Source organism: Lissotriton helveticus, chromosome 3_1 (genome assembly GCF_964261635.1).
Source record: "Lissotriton helveticus chromosome 3_1, aLisHel1.1, whole genome shotgun sequence".
NCBI classification, from domain to species: Eukaryota; Metazoa; Chordata; class Amphibia; order Caudata; family Salamandridae; genus Lissotriton; species Lissotriton helveticus.
In genome coordinates, this window is record NC_136061.1 from 1,078,783,303 (window position 1) to 1,078,805,833 (window position 22,531).

The window sequence follows — 22,531 nt, forward strand, 5'->3', positions numbered from 1 at the left end:
TTGTCTAGTGACTGGATTTCAAACAGTATTTGGACTGCTTCTGTCATTTTTTTCATTCTCTCTTCTCCAGCCTTTTTTGGAGGATTTGCAATCATAATACTGCTAATTGGCTGTTGTAACTTAATCTTTCTCCTGTTCAGCCAAAGAAATCAACAACTTGGAGTACCCCTATCCATCTGAGCAAAGCTGCATAAAGACTTTAGCATGCTATTTGTGACATACTTGGCTATCTGAACTCAGCAAGCACTGGATGTTCACCTTTCTCAAAGTGAATACTGTGCAAGTAATACCTGTGCTTCGGTGCCTAAACTGTCCAACTGACATCGTCTTAGACTTACATCTGGAGCAGACACCTTTGGCTTATCTTTATATGGAAAGGATCCTGCAGCCTCTACATGAGGACCAGAAACAATGCTGAGCGCTGCACCAGTCCCTTCTCCAGGATGCTATCTATGACAGAGCAGTATCACCAGTGGTACTTTTCGATGCAGCTCTTGACAAATGCCTTGACTCATTTATATCCTTTGGGCCCCTGGGAGAGTAGCCGCAACCAACACCAAGTGCCTCAAATGAGCAACTAATTGCTGGTCCTTCTAGCACATCAATAGTCAAGGATGACATGCTTTGTGTGGTTTTCACATGAGGGTGCTTCACTGTGTGTTTTGAATTGGCTATAGGGCACTATAAGGTGTTTCTTATTATGGTTGAATTTGCACTAAAGTATGGTGTTTGATAGTGGTTTTGTCACTTGTGGGTATTTTTATTTAGGCAGGCGATGCATATAAAGATGGGATGTATTGATTTGATTGTTTTTGATTCACTATTTGTTTATGTCAGTACTTACAGGATTTATCTCTTCACAACGTAAGAATGGTCTCATCGGACCCAGTGGGTCATTGGACACCACATATTAGTCATCACAATTTATATATTGCTGAGTTCCATTTTGTGACTATTTTCATGATTGATTCATTGGGACCTAAGATGATATTTTCAAACTGTCAAGAGGAGTAACTGTGCTTCCATTAATCCCTATACTTATCACAATTCAGAGAACTTGAGGAATTCTTGGTGGTGCCAGTGTTATTGTTTGAATATCTGTATATGCTGCTTTGAATTTTAATGTGTATAATGAGAATTGTGCCAATGATGTGTTCAATGTAACTAATGAAATATAAATTAAGTAAAACAATATAAAATGTATTTTCCATCAATAGATCTGGGATTGTAATTATAAACTGTGTAGATAAACACTAGGATCACTTTAGTGACCAGTCATTAATTGATGAAATAATTTGTTAAAAATAATTCCTCAGGGAATATTTTGTATACGACAACTTTTAGAAAGTTGTAATTTACCTGTCTGAGCCATTTAGTGCCTGCTGCCTGTTTCAGAGTCACATGACTGAATGTAGCTGAAATTCAGGCCATTTGCATTCCTTCTTGACAGCCACATGTAATAGAAACTTAGGTGTGGCTTGATGGTCCATCACTGGAAGGTGGGATGGTGGAGCCTATTCATTTGAATAGGCTGTATCCTGCCTCCACATAAAGGTCTGCATATCCCCTGTATTAAGTCTATTGACAAGATAGGAAAGGCAAGATGCCTTAGGGTTACTGAAGGAATTTATAGAAGCTTTTACCACCTCACCTTCTAGAGACAGAGTTACAGGTATAACTTTTGGAACGCAATCACTAACTCTTCAGTACACTTCTGAACCTGTGGATGCCCTGCCAGGAAGAAGAACTGCAGTTCTGCTGAAAGAACTGCCACTCTCCTGGACTGCTGCTCTGAAGGACTGCTGCACTACTGTCCTCTTGCCTGGGTGAGAAGGTCTGGACCTGCATCTGTTGACCCAGGACCCCCAAAGTGACTCAAAGGGCTGTTTGCCTGACCTCCTGACTCTGCCAGCCTTTCTGGATTCAGCGGAACTGACTCATTTCCTCTACTGCACAGCACAACCTCGAGCAAAACAAAAGCATCACTGTTGCTATGAGGATTTAACCAGTTGAAACAACCGGCATTAACTCCAAAGCTCCTTCGGAACTGCTGCTGCGCAACACATGCTTGGTGCACGCCCTTGCATTCCTTATCAATAGCAGACTCGATGATGATGCCGGACTCCGCATCACTGCCTTGCAGCTCTTCAGAACTGACACATCACCCTGACTGTTCAACGCATCCATGACATGACGCAGGACTTTCCATTGGATCCTTGATGATGACACAGAATCTCACATCTCGGCCTCGCCGCACCTCAAAACTGACACATCACTTAGGCTGCGCAACGCATCTTTGACAAAGATCCTCAAAATGATCCACACACCAGATTGAAGGTACTTTGTTCAGCAGGCCTAACTTGGTCCCTGTAGCTGACCTGCTTTCCATCTCCATTGATCTGAACTTGTGCCTTTGTCCCGGTCCTGCGCGACCAGATATCCACAGTTGGCGATTTGTGCTTTTTGGCTCTATTTAAAGTAACATCTTTCAAATTGCATATCTTTGGTTCTACTAACTGATTTTTTTTTGTTTTGGTCGTGTTTTATTTATATAAAAAAATACTTTATTTTTGTAAACTTGTGTGGGATCCTTTTGCAGTGTGTTTTCAATTTGTTACTGTTTGAAGTATTGCACAATTACTTTACACATTGCGAATAAGTCAAACTTGACTGCTCTGTGCCAAGCTACCAAAGGCTTGAGCACAGTTTAATATAAGGTTTGCTTGTGACTTCCCCCTGTAAAGAATTGTGGCTGCTGCTTGAGAAGGGTTCCACCACCCGCAACCAGTAACCCAGTTTCTTACAATGGCTATCTTACACTCTGCCCACAAACATTAGGTACCTCAATGTAAAAAATAGTGTTCAAATCTGTCCACAAATCCTTCAAAATATTCACAAGCCTGTCAATTTGGGCGGATCATTGAACAGCATTCTCTCTCAGTTTAGGGAAGGTGGTTTACCATTTACCATTACACTGTCTGGTTGCTTCGTTTTCTTCCTCTGCTTTTTTACCCATTTGCTCTTTTTATCTGTCAAAATCGCTCTATTTCTCAAAACATTTAAACAGTTCAGCAATGTATAACTTCATCCCTGAAGATCGCATAGTGACAATCGCTTCCTCATCTAATTGTGTCCAGAAACTTTTCTGCAAAGGAATACTCTCAGAGAGATTTAACTCATATATTCCTGCCAATCCGGTTATTTTCTCATGTGTGGTAGCAGCACACCTTGTAATTTCTTTACTGAGGTAGACAGTTAATTTTCATGCCATTGATTCAGATGTGAGATGAATAAACATCCCTTAATGATTTCTTCCAGTTCTACTTTCAATTTTGGTACTTCTAGGGGGTCTGGCCCTCCCCTGACTTGTTGATAGAGTCTGTATTACCTGTCCCACTACTCTCAAACGTTTCCTCAAACCACAGGGGTAAAATCTTATAATGAAATGTTCCTATTCCCCCCTGGGCAACTGGTGTTGTAAAAACAAGATTTCTCCCTTCTCTTAAAGATTGGTCATTGTATGGTGGTGTCCAAGGTAAATTTTGCTTTGTCCTGACAAACACTGTTGTCGCTACTCCGTCTACAACTCTTGAAACAACATGATTTGGGGCAATAGTTACTTTCATAGATATAACAAGAATTACTGAAATTGGGGCTGATATAACTTCTGACATTGGTGCAGGAACAATCACAATAGAAGCTCAAATACCTGGAGCAAGTACTGTAATGACTGTCTCAGCAGGTGCAGCTGCAGTCAAAACAGTTGGTGGTAGTTCCCCCATATGAACTACTATCGGGTCAACAGAGGCTGTGACAACTGCACCACTGGATTTTTTAGTGCTATCTGAATCAGATGATGGAGCAACATAAGGAGGTGGAGATGAAGACAACAGACCATCCAATATATGATTCCAAGAATCAGTATCAGTTTTCCGTGCAGTATCATCATCTTCATTTACTTGCTTCTGATTCTTTGTAGGCTTTTATGTTGTTAATGCTGGATACATTTTAGCTCCTTCAACCACACATTTCTTACAGCTATGATGTTTTTTTACCCATATAGGACTAGTGAGATTACGCACTTCTGTCTTTGCTCTATTCTCATATTGTTGCTACTCTTTGGCATGTACTGCATGCCCCCTGCGCCCACTTTCTTCACAACCCTTTTCTTTGTGAACCTTTCACAGCATAAACATGATGACTCAAAAACTTCACATCAGTTGACCTATCCCAGCGCAATACTCTCTGGCACAACTCCCACTCCTCGCAGCAGTATACCGCCTTTAAATTATCTTGCACATAGAATTCCACATCTTTAAGAAAGCACAATAAACAAACAACCCTTATCTGCTCCACTATGGAATTCAAAGTAGTACACTCACACAAGAGATAGTCAGAAATAACAACTTTCCAACTTTCACACACACAAAGGAAATATCAACCAGCGGAAATCACCCTGGCTGATGTAGTTTCCCCTTTGCACAATAGGATCTAATAATACCAGTCCCTACTAGTACAATCACAACAATCTCTCATGGTCCCAATCTCATATGTGCAGTCAATGCAGTTAAGCAGACATGTAATTACACAATATCTCTTATCTATCAAGGGTTCTTGAACTGTGACGAGTCCGATTACAAACATCAGCTGCTCACCATGAAACACATACACTCATTTAAACAATTGAACCATTACCAGAGCAAGTCATACAACTCAAACACAACACTATAAGCTCTACATAGGCAATTGTGATGCACTACTCTACTGATACTCACACTCAACCACTGCAAATGCCTTTGGAAATGCCAAACTCCGTCAATCATCAAGTTTGTGCCATGGACTCTTAGGACATAGGGGTGTAGCACGGTTACAACGAATTTTTTACAACGCACTACCATTACATCGCAACTTTTACCACGCAAACCATTACAACGCAATGCGTTGGGGGGCGCTCTAGGATAGGGAATGTATTTAATATACTATCCAACACCTTCCCTGCTATCCACGGGGACTGGAGTTGGAATAGTAAATTAAATAATTCACTATCCAGCGCCTAAAAGCATTATGCGTTGTAATGGACTGCATGGTAAAAACCGCGTTGTAAAGGCATGCGTGGTAAAAGCATGCGTTGTAGTGACACCAATCCGGACATAGGCAATCTAAAGTGGGGCAACCATATTCAATTTAGCACCTTCTCACTTGTGTCTCCTGTGATATTAACCATCAATCTGCTACCACCTGCCATAGCGGGGATTCTTGTTTCCCAATCATTGAGTATAATCATCAAGTGTGCCCTGCGATTGGTTGTAAGAACGTTTGTTAGTCAATAAGGTGAGGTGATAAGGAGCTATCATTTGCATCAATTCCCAAATTAATTCAAAACAATAATGAAATCAATAAATATTTAAATTTTATTCATCTTTATTACAGATCAAAGTAATCTTGTAGTAGGTATTTCAAAACAAGGTAAAATAGCACACTGGTAAGAATTACAAACAGAACAGAGATGATGAAGTAAGTTCCATAAAGGAAAAATCTCTAATCTAAAATATTGAAGGGTGGGCGAAAATGGCATTTATTTTAAGCAAAATATGGGAAGTTGTCAGTTTCAGAAACCCAAATGAAGTGTTCCGAAGGGAGAATGACTTTGCTCAGGCATAAGGCCTTAGCACTCAATTGGTGGAGATTATTAGAGGCTCAAAGGGTTTCCTCAATGTCAGCAAGCATCTTAAGATCTCCCTTCTAAATTCTGCAGCAAGCTCTCTAAAAGTAATATAAGTAATCAAATTAACTGTAAAACAATGAATCTTCAGTAAACTCTGTGAGCAGGTAAGCTCCCTAGTTTTCGCACATATTCATAATAGACTACGCAACCATGTTCTCCGCAACCATGTTCTCGGCTTGTTACATTGAACAGATCTTGTGGGTCAGACTGTTCTTTCCACAAATTGCATTTCCTGTCATTTTCTTTTTTCTCAGTAAGAACCTCACTATCAGTTGTCTAATACACAGCAATGCCTATACACTAGCTAAGAGAAGGCTTCTGGAACATTTACAGCATCTGCAGTTGGAGGAAAGGGCAGAAACATCACATACAAAACCACTGTTTAAACACGAAAAAAGGAATCTCAGCCCTAAAGTAAAGTGTAAAGTTCACATTTAAAATGGCACAAGTAGTTATGCTAAGATAATTCAATAAAATAGGTTAATTTGAGCATTTGCCTAAATATGATTACCTACTGCAAATTTTCCATTTACTATGCATGTGTTATAAGGCATTGAAGTTAGCACTTTACAGCTAAATGTATTTAATTGCAAGATGAGGAAATTGAACTATCAGTAGATTTTAAGCTTTCAGTCCAATGAAATATGCCCTGCTTGCTTCAATTAAACAATGCTAAATTGTTGTTTGAATTGTAGGCAGAACGTTTCCTTAATTTTTTTCATTTTGTAGTTATAAGAAATTGGAAAATTACTTTGAGTGGTAAAGACCCACCTCAAATGTTAATCACAATCCTTGTCATGGTGAATCACTAGAGTCACTAAATAATCCTGAGTCGGGCACCGAGCAGATTGGATTAACTAATAGGCAAGCTGTAAAGAATTTGGGCAGTACTAAAACAGTAATTAAGTTAAAATGCAGCTCAAGAAAGTTGAAACTATTTTAATAAATATTAGGACACCAAAACTGCCAAAATCCAATAAGGGAAACTGGAGAAATTATTCTTCAAAGTTTAAATTCAAAATAGTGCCAAAAATCATAAAGTCCCAACCACAAAAAGCTGATTGTGCTTAAATGGAATGTACGTGCTTTGAGGCTTGCCAGTCATATACAGAAACCATGTTCAACCTGGTCGGAGGTTTTACCTTTGGACCTAGGGCCTGATTTACGTCTGATTTCATTATAAGATTTTACCCCTGTGGTTTGAGGAAACGTTTGAGAGTAGTGGGACAGGTGATGCAGACTCTATCAACAAGTCAGGGGAGGGCCAGCGCCTGATTTAAATATTGTCTGAGAGGGTACACAGCCACAATGGTGACGGAGTTCCCTGTCCACCAATATAGTGGTCTACCCACCAAATTTATTATCGGGTGAACAATAAGTTAGATCCTGGGGAGAATTCTTTGTTTCCTCAACAGCCACATTTCTATGATGGCCCTTGAGAGTAAAGACCATTGGAGAAATGGTTAGGTGTCTCCCCACCCAATTTAGATAACAAAAGATATACAAATGATGGAAATAAAGCAGAAAAAATCAAAACATTCACCCCCAGTCAAGAGGTCAGGATTAAATCCATTGATCTTTTGCTCACTATGCACCTCAATTTAGACCCAGCCATATGCAAGCAGTGTTGACCCTGTTCCTCATGGGAACAGTCCAGCCCGAAATGCCAGGCCAAGTTCTCCCTGAACCAGAAACAAGCATCCTAGGACCGTTTTGGGGTTTGACCCCTCATCAGCCAGACTGGCTTGATTGCAGTGGCACAGTGAGCCCAGGACCCACGACTGGGCATACCCGATGCACTTAAGGCGAGAAAGCAAAAGAGTCACAAATGATGGACGGAATGCAGAACAAATCAAAACATTCTCCCCAGTCAAGAAGTCTGGGTTAATTCCATCATTGTTCTTTTGCTTACCATACCACCCCAGTTTAGACCCAGCCATATGCAAATCAGTACTGACCTTGTTCCTCGTGGGAACAGTCCAGCACGAACTGCCAAGCCAGGTCCTCCCTGGACGAAAACAAGCATCAAGTCTGATTTGCATCACATTTTTCTTTTTTGAAAAGGAAAAAAGAATACTGTTTGCTGTAGGGCTATGTGCTACTGACGCGGCCTTGTAGCAAACAGTAAGATACGTTGCCAGGAACAGCCGTTTCAGTGGTTCGCGCCAATGCCTTTATATACGACTAATAGACTGACCCTGCACCCGAGAAAACAAGCTACATTGTTAATGGTATAATCAGTGTAGTACACTTTGTATTGATTCATAAGAACAATTGCCACAAATAAAATTTAACTTTCCCAAAACAGAAAATATATTAAGCAGTCTTGATTGTAGTTGAATCAAATTCTTTATTGAAATTCTTTAAATGACCTTATTCTTGACTTTAAAAACAACAAGCAATTGGCTTATAGTGGCTGTGTGATCTAACTGGTCCTTCGACTAGCATTTCCTTTGGGGGTGTCTCGAATCAGTCTGGACACCATTCCCCTAGTTTATGTTAATTAAGCGTGCAGATCCTATATAGTTGTGTAGGAACTACACAACATTAGGTCACTAGTCACTGAAATGGAAGTCAAACATCATCAGCAGGACAAGGCAGCAGGTTGTGGCCAAGGAGTGCTCGATGATGATGTTGATATCTTTTGGATGAGGTAAAGCAGTTGGCTGTCGGCAGGAAAAGCTCTCAGTAGGAGAAATTTCGATTATGTTTCCAGAGATGGGCCCTAACCTACCAAATACTTTTAGCTCCTTTACTCTGTGAAGATTTCTATGTTCAGACCTCCTCAATTTTTTGGACTTTGAATTCTTCCTGCTTTGAAAGTCTGAAGGCTTTGGCCTGAGAGGGCTTCATGAGGCTCGACAGCTTCTAAGTGATGTCCTTTTGAACTGGTTTTTCTGCTGTGGAAAATGTCAGAGCATGAACAATCTGAATTTTCAGAGCAGTGACAACACATCTTTGTTGGATTGTCTTAGTATGTTGATCCCCGCCATCCAGAAGTATTTGGAGCCAAAATTGTTACTAAGATCCAGGTATCAGAAGCTGTTTGGAGAAGTGCACTTTGATACAGCTCAGGGTTCCCAGATCTCAGAAACAGCACTTGGAGGTCAATACTCACTCCAGCAGAGGACACCACCAGGGTCCAGAACTAAGAAAAAACAAGGAGATGATGGACAGGGCGCTGAAACTTTTCAGACACTCACCCCCGTCACAGATATGGGTTGAATCCACCATCCTTCTTTAGCTCACTTTGCCCCCCAGTTCAGACCCAGCCATATTCAAATCAGTCTTGACCCTATTCCTCATGGGATCTGTCACGCCCAAACTGCCAAGCCAAGTCTTCCCTGGACTGGAAACAAGCATACTGGGACCAGTTTTGGGGTAACACCCCTCATCAGCCAGGCTAGTTTGAATACATTGTAAAAGTGAGCAAGGGACCCATGTCTGGGCATACCCTGCCAGCATAGGGTGAACAAAGCAAACACAAGGAGATGATGGACGGAGTGCTGAAACTTTGCAGAGACTCGCCCCCAGTCACAGATCTAGAGTGAATCCATCATTGTTCTTTAGCTCACTTCGCAACCCAATTTCAGACCCAGCCCTATGGAAATCAGCCTTGACCCTACCACCAGGGTACAGGGCAGAACCAGATGGTACTGGTCAGCTTAGAATTTGCAGTAAAGCATTCTTATAGCTGGTTGGGTCCATGTAGCCTAAACATGAGGTCAGCCTTGTCAGCTTTGAAGTCTATTTCTGTGTCCTGGTTACAAGAGTGAGAGAAGGACAAGTTCCTCAGGGCTCTTCTCTGGCCTCAGACTGTATCAATAATCCTCAAATGATGTTCCACAGATAAAATAGTGTTCAGAGGAGGGTACTGTGATGTCAAATGTATGCCTCGTATCACCATGTGGATTGTGGAGACTGCTGGCTCCTCGAAATTCAAAAGGGTAAAAGTCCCTGTGGTAACCCTGCCCACATTTGTACATTTTCCCCTCTTGTGTAGAGCTTGCATGCCCAGTGCAAAGGTGTTTCATGGTAATAAGTTACCCCCCTCCTCTGTGGACACTAAACAAATTCTTCCACTGAGATTGGTGTCTGTCTTAGTCAGGGGACATGGGGAGGGCCTACCCACGTCTCAGCTAACATTTGCCTGTGACAGGGTAGGCATCTTTGAAGTTAAATACGTTTCTGGGCACAGCCAGTGGCCATCTTTTTAAGATCAATACTTTTGTCCTGCTTTGGGATCAGTTTTTACACAACATTAAGAGAGCTAGTAAGTTGTTGAGTGGCAGCTGGAGCTCATGTAAATGAGCCTCCAGAGGCTTTTAGCAAGGAAATAAGTATATTTTCCTTAATAGGAAGCAAACTGCTTATTTTACCATTGAATTGGCGTTTCAATAAATATTAAAAAGAGTCCTTGAGTAATATCTGTAGTTGTTTCCAAACTAGAATTAGCTTTAGTAAATGTAATTTAGTACTCCAGTATTTTCATAAGGAACAGCCAGCCTTGCTAGAGTTAAAATAGCTTTAAGGGCCTTTTTAATAGAAGGACATATTTAAGTTTAAAACTTTACATGTCCGACATTAAAATAACATGTACACTTCCTTATGGGCAATACGGCCTACTTTTGGGTCACATAAATATTTAAAAGGAAGGTTTGGACCTGTCAAAAAGTGTTTTTATAACAAGCCCTATTTGCAGTTCAAAAATACAACAACCAGGCTACAAATGGAAGGCCCGCTGTCATGTTTGTACAGTCACTGAAGCAGGTGGCACAATGGGTACTGTAGTACAGTAGTGACATTTAACTTACAGAGAAACAGAACACTTTGCACCATATATTAGGGGTTTATAGTCGAGTTAAATATGCCATTTAGGGTTATGGCAATTTCATCAAGTTGAGAGGTGAACACAGGACCCATATCCAGGTATATCCATGCACACTCTGTCACTGGAATCGAGCAATACCCAGCGGTTAAGCCCTAAACAAGACAAAACCAGCTCAGGTTCTGCTTGTATCAGGTCCTGAAAGGACCTGCCCTTGCAGTTTGAGCTGGACTGTTCCCATTAGAGCAAAGTCAAGGCTGATTTGTATTTGGTTTGGTCCAAACTGAGGCTGCTTTGTGTGCAAAATAACAAAGGATTTGGATGCAGTCTGAGTGATTACAAGTGGCTGAGAATAACTCCATTACATCCATCACTTTTTGCATACTTCACACTTAGAAAGTTGATATTTTGTGCCTAAGCCAAATGTGCCTTTCTGCCAGTGTCCAGGGGCACATGACTGCTAATGGTTTTCCACTGGTGTTATTTGTATTCTTTCCAGACAGGGAAAAAAGGGGCCTAGGTTGTGGGGAAGGGTATTCCTCCCCTGAGCAAGATGGCCTGTGGGTTGTACTTATCTTTTCCTGAGCTTCAAAGGGTATCCTGAGGACTGTGCCCTCCCGCTCCTGACTTCATAAGCTATCTGCCCTGTTACTAGCAAATAATGAAGTTCACATTTGGGCCTGCCTGTCCTTTGTTTTCCTAGACTGATGGGTGCCAAACCCAGGGAAGAGGGAAGAACTGACAAGAAACAATCAGGGTTAGACAAAGGTGGTGAGCTCCATGCACAGGCTGGCACTGGGTATAAAACCCTCAGAACTTCTCATCAGATGACTTCATGACTTAAGACATTCAGAAGAAGGACTGCCCTGCTGCCTGGACAAGGAAGAAGGCCTGGGCAGTGAAGTCTGCTCCGTTTGCGGAGTTTGCAGAGTTTTTCCCACTCCGCGTAAACGTGTAGTACTGAAAAGTGGAGAGGACCGGACTTTACTGGCAGCACCAATCCAGTTTATTCAACAGAAATATTCCAATGTTGGCTAGCAGATGTCACTATAGAAGCAGAGTTTGTTGCCCTTCTGTGGCAGATACTGTTCTTTACATTGTGCAACACAAACTGCACATGCTACCAATACCATTCAATTTGCAGTGGTATACATGACATTGCACCTACATGCATGAAGGAAAAACTGGTTTTCAATCTACTGGGAATAGACGTCTTCTGAAAAGAGTTAAGTCGGGTGCAGGCTTTTATGGGCCATGCTTTTGCTTTGTGAATTTCATGGTCTGTGTGAAGTAGGTACTGACTGCATAACAAGCATCTGTCAATGGAGTTTGTGAAATGAGTGGTTTGTGTCGGTGCCTTCTCAAGGCAGAGAGATTCTCACGAATATTAATGTATATCGCCTGCTTAATGGGAGGTGATCAAATGTATGTTGTATATCAGGAATGGATTGGATGGATGATTAAATGAATGACGGAGATTAGTCTGACTTCTCCATGATACTGTGGAGATGGAAAATCAACGTATCTCTCAAGTTCATTAGAATAAACGGTTGGTGTTTGAAGGGTATGGGACAAAACTAATTGTGCCAACTTACAGGTGCGAGACTTGTGAAACTACAGTGGGCTATTGAAACTGGCCTGGAGTGAGACTGTGCTTCTATGTATATTCCATTTAGTGAGATAATATTGAATATTATTATGACCCTTGTTATTGATCAGTAATGAATGTGTGCTCTGCTTTGAGACTCACTCACAGCAAGTGAGGCTTGCCTCCTCGGTGAGAGAATAAATTAATCTTCACCTGACAATTTGGGCTGTTTTGGGACTGCACTCTGCAGTCTCTGAGGTAGATGCGGAGTGAGAATGTGCGTTGTGGTCTCCCTACGAATGAGAGCTGAGACTCTCAGTGGAGAGACAGAAAGCCAGCGAAAGCAGGGAGAGAGTGAGGCACTGCCTCCCACTGAGTCTAGCAGAGGGTAAAACGAGGGAACAAAAGAGAAACAGGCAAGGGAGGTGATGTGCACCCCAAGCCCCAGGGAGACCCTCCGACAGAGAGTTTGAGCACTGTCGGTCAGAGGCATGCTACCGCACGGGCTTCCAGACAAGATTACTGCACAGGGCTCCTGAAGACACTAGAAACATAGGAACAGTCGACACTTAGCACTAGACACCAGAATAGGCTACACTTACAAGAGGCACCGGGACACTAAAGCATGGGGAACAACAGGAGAAAACAGAAGAGGGTACCAGGACACAACTGACACGCATGAGTCACTAAAAGGCACTGTCCACACCAGCACAGCATTCACAGCACAGCCCGCGAAAGAAACCCTGGTGGGGACAGAATAATGTTTATTTATCAAATAAGGGCCATTGATAAATGGATGTATTACCACATTATGAATGAAGCAAAAGAGGCCACGCACGTATCCTATGACAGTAGGCTTTTCAGGAAGCCACAGCACTTTTTTTCAGAGCATGAAAGGGCATCGGTGCCCACAAGAATATTATTGTATGAACCTCTAAGGGATGTTTCTGCACAGGACAGTTGAGAATCTGCAAGCTCATTTGATGTGGCGTACACCACTGACTTGAAAGCCTCTTGGCGAGAGACATTTTTAAGGGGCTGGAGAGCTATACTCCAGATGTCTGCCAGATAGGTTCGAATAGTTTTAACATTCCTGACAGAAGGAGACTATAGAAGATGGTACTGGGACCTGGCGTAAACCAGTATAGTCCGCTCGCTTCTGAAACTCTGCGGCATCTCGCAAACTATGCCCAGGCCTACAAGGTAGACTAGCCACGCATGCTTCGAAGCCATGACCCTAGAAATGACTGCAAGAGTAGGTTGGCTGACCCCCTGGTTGAGCTACAGGGGCCCAACAAGCTTCCAGAGGCATCTCCTGCTTTCCGGCTGACCAGACCCAACTAAACCTGACCTGGTTCCATCTACTGGTGCCTGTGTAAGTGAGTCCCGACCCTCCAAGTGATGTCTACAAGGAGCTGGACCCTTGGATGATATCAGGGTGTACTACTTCCTGCTCAAATGAAGGTTTCACCAGATTTGAAGCAGCACTGCGCAGGGCCTCACATCGCAGCACCTTGCAGCTCCTTAACAGCACCATTATCAGAGCTGATGCAGAACCACCCAGGATAACACAGAGCCTCGCCTTGGAGCAATACCCAGCACCTGACTGGCGGGTTGATTGACCCGCCACAGCTCACTGCAGAGCCTCGCATCTCGGCACCACCCAGCCCCACACCAAGGATAACATTACCAATCCTTGCAGTTCAAACCTGGTGTTGTACCCAGCCTGCGCTCCATGGCAGTCAGCCTGAACTTGTGAGTTTGTCCTGGTCCAGAGGCACCAGATAACTGCAGTTGGCACTTCATGCCTTTTAGCATTGTTTTTATCTAAAACTTAAAAAACTCATAACTACGTTTCTACTGATTGGATTTTTGTCGTTTTGGGGCCATCTTATTTATTGAAATATTCTGTATGTGTCTTAATTGGTTTAGGAATTTCTCATGTTGTGTTTTCAATTTATTACTCTTTAACTGCTGCACAAATATTTTACACATTGCTTCTATGCAAAGTCTGACCGCTTTGTGCCAAGCTACAAAAGTCTTAAGCACAGGTTTATTCAGTGACTTTTGAGGTTCTCCCTGATAAGGGTTGTGTTTATTTCTTGAGTGGGGCTCTCACCTCTCTCAACTAAGAACCCAATATGTTGCAGCTGAGATACAAACAGAATATGTTGAAAATACTTTAGTCCCACTGAATAGAAGCTACATCTCCCTCTAAGAAACTACAATAGCTCTCTATCAATTTTAATCCTAAAAGTTTGAAACACAAGAAATATATGCTTCCTCCATCTGTGGAAGACTGGTTTGATGATCTAATATTGCTGTAATGATACAAAACAGATAATGTATGCAAAGTGTACTAAAGACATTATATATCATAAAATGTGCACCAACCTCTTTGAGTTAATTGCCTAAAGTCTGAAATGAAATAGGATCATCATCTGTTTTTTTTTCTCTCTCTTATGTTTTTGTTTATCCCACCTTTGGAGTCTGCATATAAAGTGATTTTTGAAGATCATGGGCCAAATTGATCAAAGAGTTGCATAGCCCTTGTGCCAAGCTGTGGGGCACAAGAGCAACACAACTCTTAAGTTAGATTTATCAAGTGACGCAAGGCCACCTTGCAAGGCTTGCTAAATGTAGAGTAAAACAATGCAGCACAAATCACTCCATTGCATTTTTCTGCTGCAGGGAAGTATTGTGTGGGAGGAGCATGGATTTTGACGCATTCCCAGATTTAACAGTACTGCTAGACCTGGTTATGTGTCAAAATGCTTTGCCTCCCCAGATGAGGCATAACGAGGAGAAATGGGAAATGCTTCAAAAGATTGCTTTTGTGCAGAGAAATGTCCCTTCCTGCACAAACCAATCCTGTCTGCAACGCAGGCACCCTTGCAAGGGTGCCTGTGTTGGTGCTAGACAGCCAAGTGGGCGCCAGCACAAGGAGAGGACTGGAATGCTCCATATCATGTTGAATACAGTGCATTCTGGCCCTTTCCCATTTATGCAGCCCTGTGCAGCAACATTGCTTGCTGCGTCGTGCTGCATGAAATAAAGGTATGAGTGCTCCCATATATTTATTAATTAGATTGGAATTGCTATTTTTCCCCTGATGCCTTATATTCAGTCTCTAATTTTCTCATTATGATGTGGAACAGTATGTACCATTATGACATGAATAACTATATTATTTAAAAACAATGCTATATTGATGCAAATATGATTTAACAGAAGGCAAAACTTAAGAAATATGGGCATACATCAATACTAATGTAGAAAATGGTATTATTTGGCATGTTGCTTCCACAGCAGTAGTCTATATATTCTTTGGATACAAGAATGAAAATGATTATAGACTGTAAAAGCGTTAAAGAGTGTAAAAGTGACTGCTAACAACTAACTTATACAGTGATACTTTTATACTTGGACACGTTTTGTGAAACTATGATCTATACCAAATTGGATCTTAGAAGAGCTTTTAAACTTGAACCTGTGCACTCTGGCAAGGTAATTACGTTTCTGGCTGAGGTTTGGCACCTTGAATACAGTGTTATGAGTGCCAGAATATGCAGCATGCCCACAGCCTTACATCATATTAAAAGGGATTTATAATGTTAATGTTATGCTTGTATCATTAACGCTGTCATTTTTGATGCCAGATCTGACATCACCAGAAAGCTACTTTTCCATTCTCTCTTTTAAAAGTAGAAACTCCTGTTACTCTCTTTACATCCTCCTTACATCCTGTGAAATCTGTGGGGCATATTCACAAGCCCCTATCACCACCCATTGTGGTGGCGATAGGGGCCTTGCCTTATTCACAAGACAGAGTTTAGCCACTTAACGTGGCTTAATGCTGCCTTGTGAATAGGCCCCTTTCACACTATGTTTAGCGTGAAAGGGCCGTGCAGTGGGTGTTTTGGTGGGCATTCCACCAGAACACCCATTGATATTTATGCTGCCCCCCTATTCACAAGGGCAGCTTAAATAGGAGCTAACGCTAAACTTAAGACCAGGAAAACCCTGGTCTTAAGTCCGCTATTTCCATGTGTTCTGCCTTGTGTAGCAAACATGGTAAATGCAGAATGCCATGGTTTGTTTACGTAAAGGAAGGTGTCCCTTCCTGTACATAAACAAACCTTTTTAAAAAAAATGCAGTTTTGTAACTTACATGTGTGCTGCATAAAGCAGCACACATATGGTGCAGCCTTGCTTTTCCTCAGTGGCAGAGAGAGGTGTTAAGCCGAGAAGGCTAACGCCTCTCTCTGCCACTTCCTTGTGAATATCCCCCTGTGTTTTTTAGCACTTCACGATAGATACATTCGATCCAATAAGCTTCATGCAATACAAACTGACTATATGGCTTTTGGTCATGTATCCAAAACGTATGCACCATTCGTCAAATAGCTTAAAAATGTAAACACCATACTTCTTCATAGCATCAGCTAGATGTTAATTTTGATCTTTGTCTGTGTACCCAAGTCAGTGCATTTCACATTTTTACTGCTTCCTTTTCAATTTGAGTACACGTCATGTTACAAACTAAAATATACAATATGTGAAATTTTATTTTGTTGATGTTTTCCTAGATATATAACAATTGATACCAATTAAAACTCCAAACTCTCCTGAAAGATTACGAGAGAAGGAAACTTCATTCAAATTAAGCGATACTTAACAGATGTGTCTCTTTATAAAAAATCGATGGCTTAAAATATATACAAAGAAATGAAGTAAACGTTAAATATATAGAAACTAAATCATTGCTTAGGAAATGCTGGTGTGCTTTTACTTCCTTTTACATTTTGTTAATGCATTTGATGGGTACTCTGTATTCCTTGAAGAATACATAGTTAATCCATTACCTTGCACCATTCATGTGAACACTGTTAAACAACAATGCTGTCAGCCTTCAGAAAATATTCTTGACTAATAAGTTGCACCGTGAAGTGCTGTGCTCAAGAATATTGAATAAATAGTGTACGACATCATCGTATGTTACCTAGTCAACCAGCGCGGACGGCATCTCTGGAATTTCATTTTAAATGACGTGTTTACAATAGCGCATGAGCACTTTTTGATCCACATTCCATACATTATTGTTGATAATCTATTTGACACGCCGCATTGCTTGGTTTCCAATCTATAATGTTTGTAATTCTAAGAAAAAAGCTTTTATCTGCATCAGGTCTGTCTAATAGTTGTAATATACCATTGTTCCACATACATTCAATTTTTTAGCATTCTTAATGCACCTGTTCTGTAGTTCTGTACTGAACTGCATCTTTTTCCATTTTTGCCTATTAGTCCCCAAATTAGTTATTCGCTAACACTTTTTCAAACCATATTTTTGGGTTTTGTTAACTTCCCCTCTTCAGAGGAACCTATTATACTGAATGTTCAAGGCAATAGGAAAAACCGGAAATGAGAGCCAGTAAACTTTGAGATCACCTACTTCCTGTACAATAGCCCCTTTTTGAAATCCACACCTTTGAATTCCGGGACACCACTCCATCAATACGGCCCCTATCTGTAACTAATGCATTATGTGACATGCATGTAAGAAAATCTTTCTTGTTAGACGAATTTTAAAAATAGCGAAACTAAAAAATATGAGTAGCCATTTGGGCAATTTGTAAAACATTTTAATTCACAAAACATTCTACTATATAGTCTATGAATATTGCAATTCTATCAATTAATTTGTCCTCCTTCCCACTAAAAACGAGTTCCATGGTACTGAAATTTGTATGCATATGTATGGGCCAGACAACAAAACATTGTTGATTGGTACAAATATATGCTTTTGGAGGGAAGTAAGGCAGTGTTTGCTCCGAACTCCTTTCATCGCCATATTATGAAAGAAGATTTATAGAGATGGTAATGCGTGGCCAGATTATTTGTGTATATTTGCTTTGTTTCATTTTGTTGAGGTTGGGAAATGTTGTGTCGTGTTTTGCGCTAGACTTCTGTTTTGTACTGTAGTTGTGTTCTTTTCTCTTTGATTGTTTTGTTCGTTATGTTTTTCCTATGAAGTTACTCATCCTTATGTTATGACATTGTGTGTCATTTGCTATATTGTACTGTGGCTGTTGTGTCACGTTCTGTTTTGATAGAATAGTTCTGATGTGACATGTTGTTTTAATTGTGTTATGCTGATTTGTGTATACTATTGTGCTGCATTCAGTTGTTTACTTCCGATGTCTAAAAAGGCTGCTATTTTCCCAGTCAAATGCAGACCGCTGCATTAAAGTTCCTGTTAGTAGCAACCATTTACCACTGTCTAAAGTATTAAAAATGTGTGCTGCTCCAGCTCTTTAACCATTTAATAAATTATGTAGCCCCAAAAAGTGGTAGAGACTGAGTTTAAGAGGTTAGCGTTCACAGTGTTCTCTTTCTGTGATACTGAGAGAGCGCCATTTAAAGTGAAATTTGTAGGGGTGCAGCATATGTACAAGTAGTCAGCACCCGCATATGTAGAGGCCTGTTAATCATGTTTAGATGCAATGTAGGAAAGAGTACTAAAGTAAATTGGTATCAGAAAATGTGCAGAGCCAACGTTACAAAGTGCAATCCATGCTTGCTGAAAATAGCTGCTTTTAAAATGAAACCTTCTTCTTATGCAACGTGTTGTTTAGCAATGCAATTGAACTTGAGATCTGCTTTATCTGAAACGTAACAGTCTACATATATATATATATATAATGATTTGCTTAAAGTAGAAAATGCATTTGCTGTTTAAGGTTGGAGGCCTTGTGAACTGAGAGGAAGGAAGGACAATGTAAAGCGTTGGGCCTATAAAGCAAGCAGTGGCTTAGTTCCTTTGGAATTGGTGTAGGCCTGTTAGAGAATGCCTTGCTTGACATTTAACTGTAGAAATGATTTATAACTGACCTTTATAAAATGTTGCAATATCTGTAGACTGTGAGCTACTTGCGTGTATTCCTTTGCAGGCGCCTCATCGAGCAGATAGTAGAGTAGAAGGGCCCATTGTGTGTGTAGGTTAGGATGCTAGACTCAGACATGGAGGAGTAGACCAGGAATTCAAGGAGGCAACTTGAAAGGATGAAGAGTCTGAGACCCAAGGACGGATGAACGGACACAGATGGATCCTCGCCATATGGAATTTTACAGAACCCAAGAACTTCTAGAAAGGCGTACCTATAGGCGTGTCATTAACATTGTGGGGTTTCGTATTAGGGACAGCACCCCGAGGGTGGAGACAGAGCAGATGGCTGAGGAGCTAGAGAGAGCGGTCGCATGGGCAAGGAGCTAGGCAGCGGAGATGGAAATTCTAGTCTAAGAGAGAAGGTGGCGAACTTCCTAGGAAGTCACCACGGCTGACACCTTTTGGTTAGGTTGGGCTATTGTTGAGTAGGGATGTCATCTAGCATAGAGTAGGGACAGACTAATCTGAATTAATGTCTTATATCCTGATGAGTACCAGAACTCAAGTTATAGCTATTCTGTTTAGTTTAATGATTCTGGAGTGGATTCTCGTTCTGTTCATTAGCCGGTTGAGACTTTTCCGAAGGATTATGTTTGTATTAGTACCAGTTTATCTCTTGAACCTCTTGTTGAGGTGTCTGTATCTTCAGTTATTTTTGGTTATGTAATAAACCTTTTAAGTTCAGTATTTAGTCAGTGGTTCTTTGGGGAAAGTATTTTGGTATCTTGAATGAACTGTTTAGCTGTGATGAGATTACCTAAATTCACTCTATGACAGGTAAAAAGGTCCAGTCGACCTGTGATGGGATTCTGGAGAATGGTAAGCAGACTCTAGAGGTGAAATCCCGCCTTTTCAGTTGGTAGCAGTGTAGGATGGTTTCTCTTCTGGAGTAAGGGTAATCTAGAAGTAGGTTGAGATTTCCCCGAGGCCCATAGAGAAGAACATGAAGAGTGTCCAGAGAGTCACGGACGGAGGATGGCGTTCCACGGAAACTGACGGAGAGTAACAGTGCGGCAGAAAGCAGCAGGTCGGAGGAGAGTGAGTATGAAAAAGGTCATGCGTTGCTAGATTGCGGTGTTATGTTGTGTCTTTGTGTTGTAATGTCTTGCGGAGTTGAATGCCTGTAGTGTGAAAGGAGATCAGGTTGTGAGCGCGCGCAACCGGTGAAAATCTTAAACTCAAGGAGAGCTTAAGTGGTTCAGGTGTATCGAACATCCAAAGTAATTGTCGACTGTTGTGAAAGGGGGTCATGAGGTACCATTGATCGCCCGAAGGAGTGTGTGGGTAACGGACGCTGGTCGGAAGTTACCGGGTGTTGAACAGTTGAGGTGATTGTCTGTTCGCTCGCGGACGGGCATTTGCCGGGAAAGGTGACAATTACAGTTAGACTGTGGCCGTACAGTCAAGGAAGTGGTTGCTTGGTCGGAAGTAATCATTTCTAGTGTATGATTGGGACGCATGCGTGACCGGCGAGACATCGGAGAAAGGAGGGGAACTGCTGCGAAACGGAGGCGAGTGACGTCAGAAGGAGCTGCGCTGTGATAGGGCGGTCAGTGTGGAGCCGCGCTGTGATAGGGCGGTTAGTGTGAAGCCGCGCTGAGATTGGTGGATTGTCATCAGGAAGTAAACGAGGGTTGTAAACAAGAAACGTTGTGGGTTTCATCATGAAATGGCGGAAATGTTTCAAAGGAGAAAACAAGATAGAACCTCGGGGCGGGGAGGAGGCTCCGCCCGAGGATACTCCAGCCTATTATATGGCAGCGAATGTTGGGTTGCATACCATATTGTGACTTGATAATTGGTATAGGATGACAGATGGAAATGAGGAATTGACTTTTCCTAAATATGGAACGTTTAGACTAGAAGTGTTATACCAGTTGAAAGCGATTATGGCTGCATTGCGACCTTTGCCCAGACCAACACAGTTTGAAGCGCTAAATGCATGGATCAGGGCAGCCCACGACAGGAACAGAGACAGGAGACAGGAAAGAGTAAAACGATCGGTAAGGGTGGTTCAAGAAGCGAGATGGGATCCCATGGAAAAGAGGTGGAGGGTACAGACCATTGCAGTAGATAAGTTGTATCCGTTGCTGGAAAGTACAGGGGATGGGCAGAAAAAGAGCACAGAGGATGAAGACAGTGAGACAGACGACAGCCTAATAGAGAGGCTGTTGTCAGAAAGGCCACCCCCATACAATCCAGAGCTAGAGGGAACGCAACCATCGAGAAAGCACTGGGAAAGCCCCAACAGGGGAAGGCGGAGTTCCGATGGGGAACAGGTGGGACGCCCCAGGGGACACGTTTACCCCAGATAAGGGAGAAAAGGCACCTCCACCTTCACCGGTAGCGAGAGTAGTGGGAAGATTTACAGTACAAAAGGTACGGGTGGAAGATGGTGTCCATTCTCAGAAACTGCCAGATGCCCTTACAGTACCGGTTACCATAGGTCCCATAGTATCGGTGTACAACCCGGAAAAGACACAAAGAGAGAGTACACCCCAGATGGGGAGTGAGAGGAGGGCTAGCGAAGATAGAACTAATGTGGCGGATGGGTGGAAGACATTACCTAGACCTGTAGAACGGAGCACCCTTTTGGTAACGTCGGCAGACCCTTCGGAAGACAGAGGGGGTTGGAGGGGATCGATGGATCTGAGAGGACCAAGGCCGAAGTCGATGAGGGAGTTAAGGCCAGATTTGAGAACTTGGGAAACAGTTGTGGATACCCAGAGCGACAGGTCGAGAAATGTGTTTGGGTCGGAGAACGAAGAGAATGGGATGGTTTCTCACTGTGCAGCTAGCGAAAGCAGACAAGAATGGGAGCGCGGAGGTGTAGGAAGCAGGGGGACGTCCCACCACACCTCTGGAAACAGCAGGCAGGAGTGGGACTGCGAGACCTGTGAGGGTAGAAGGGTTTCTCCTAACTCACCTGAAGAGAACAGAAGAGAGAGTCAGAACGGCAGCGGGAGGGACTCTAAGGAAACTTCTAGCCAAGGCACACTGAGAGCTGCAATAAAGGCAAGAAGGTTAGACGTGCTAAGACTAAAGTCAGAAGTAGAGGAAATAGTGGAAGGTACACTGCCGCTAGACAGAATTGAACTTTACGAACCAGATGAGCTATTGTTCGTGGCAAAGGATGTCACTCGGAAGGCTAGGACTGCTCATGAGAAACTCTCAGAATTAGCGAACCAGTATGAGGTGGATTTGACAAAGACAAAAGCTTTGCAGGGGGGCCATAGGTTACAGTACTCAGATCAAGACCTGGAAGAAAAGAGGGTGATCGGGTTAAAAACCCATATCAGGGAGCTGATCATGGGAATCCGAACATGGTCCAACTTGGAGAGATGGGAGGAAAGGTGGTCAAAGAAAAAGACTGTTAGGCGGAGTGTTATTGGGACACCCCCGGGAGGAGGGGTGATGCATGCCGAAGCGTACCCCTTGCGG